The following is a 1,718-nucleotide window of genomic DNA, read 5'->3' on the forward strand; positions in this document are numbered from 1 at the left end:
CGATGGACATTTGGGCTCTTTCCATACATTGGCTATTGTTGATAGTGCTGCTATAAACATGGGGGTGCATGTGTCCCTTTGAAACACCACACATGTATCCCGTGGATAAATGCCTAGTAGTGCAATTGCTGGGTCGTAGGGTAGTTCTATTTTTAGTTTTTTGAGGAACCTCCATACTGTTTTCCAGAGTGGCTACACCAGTTTGCATTCCCACCAACAATACAAAACAGATCCTCTTTCTCCTCATACTCACCAACGTCTGTTGTTGCCTCAGTTGTTAATGTTAGCCATTCTGACCGGTGTGAGGTGGTATCTCACGGTGGTTTTGACTTGTACTTCCCTGATTATGAGTGATGTTGAGCACTTTTTCATGAATTGGTTGACCATCTGGATATCTTCTTTGGAGAAGTGTCTATTCATGTCTTTTGCCCATTTCTTCACTGGATTATTGGTTTTTTGGGTGTTGAGTTTGATAAATTCTTTATACATTTTGGATACTAACCCTTTATCTGATATGTCATTTGCAAATATCTTCTCCCATTCTATCAGTTGCCTTTTAGTTTTGCTGATTGTTTCCTTCTCTGTGCATAAGCTTTTTATTTTGATGAGGTCTCAGTGGTTCATTTTTTGCTTTTCCCTAACCCTTGCCTCTGGAGATGTGTTGAGTAAGAAGTTGCTGCAGCCAAGATCAAAGAGGTTTTTGCCTGCTTTTTCCTCAAGGATTTTGATGGCTTCCTGTCTTACTTTGAGGTCTTTCATCCATTTTGAGTTTATTTGTGTGTATGGTGTAAGAAAGTGGTCCAGGTTCATTCTTCTGTATGTCGCTGTCCAGTTTTCCCAGCAGCATTTGCTGAAAAGACTGTCTTTATTCCATTGGATATTCTTTCCTGCTTTTTCCAAGAGTAGTTGGCCATACGTTTATGGGTCCATTTCTGGGTTCTCTATTCTGTTCCATTTATCTGAGTGTCTGTTCCTGTGCCAGTACCATACTGTCTAGACGACTCTAGCTTTGAAGTATAGCTTAAAGTCTGGGATTGTGATGCCTCCTGCTTTGGTTTTCTTTTTCAAGATCGCTTTGGCTGGTTCCATACAAATTTTAGAATTATTTGTTCTACCTCTGTGAAGAATTCTGGTGTTATTTTGATAGGGATTGCATTGAATATGTAGATTGCTTTGGGTAGTATTGACATTTTAGCAATATTTGTTCTTCCTATCCAGGAACATGGAATCTTTTTCCTTTTTTTGTGTGTCTTCTTCAACTTCTTTCATAAGCTTTCTATAGTTTTAAGTGTACAGATTTTTCACCTCTTTGGTTAGATTTATCCCTAGGTATTTTATGGTTTTTTTGTGCAACTGTAAGTGGGATCAATTCCTTGCTTTCTCTTTCTGTCGCTTCATTGTTGGTGTATAGGAATTCAACCAATTTCTGTGCATTGATTTTATATCCTGCAACTTTGCTGAATTCATGAATCAGTTCTAGCCATTTTTTTGTGGATTCTTTTGGGTTTTCCATATACGGTATCATGTCATCTGTGAAGACTGAGAGTTTGACCTCCTCCTGGCTGATTTGGATGCCTTTTATTTCTTTGTGTTGTCTGATTTTAGAGGCTAAGACTTCCAATACTATGTTGAATAACAGTGGCGAGAGTGGACATCCCTGTCTTGTTCCTGACCTTAGGGGGAAAGCTGTCAGTTTTTCCCCATTGAGGATAATATTA

This window comes from Lynx canadensis, chromosome X (assembly GCF_007474595.2).
Source record: "Lynx canadensis isolate LIC74 chromosome X, mLynCan4.pri.v2, whole genome shotgun sequence".
Classification (NCBI taxonomy): domain Eukaryota; kingdom Metazoa; phylum Chordata; class Mammalia; order Carnivora; family Felidae; genus Lynx; species Lynx canadensis.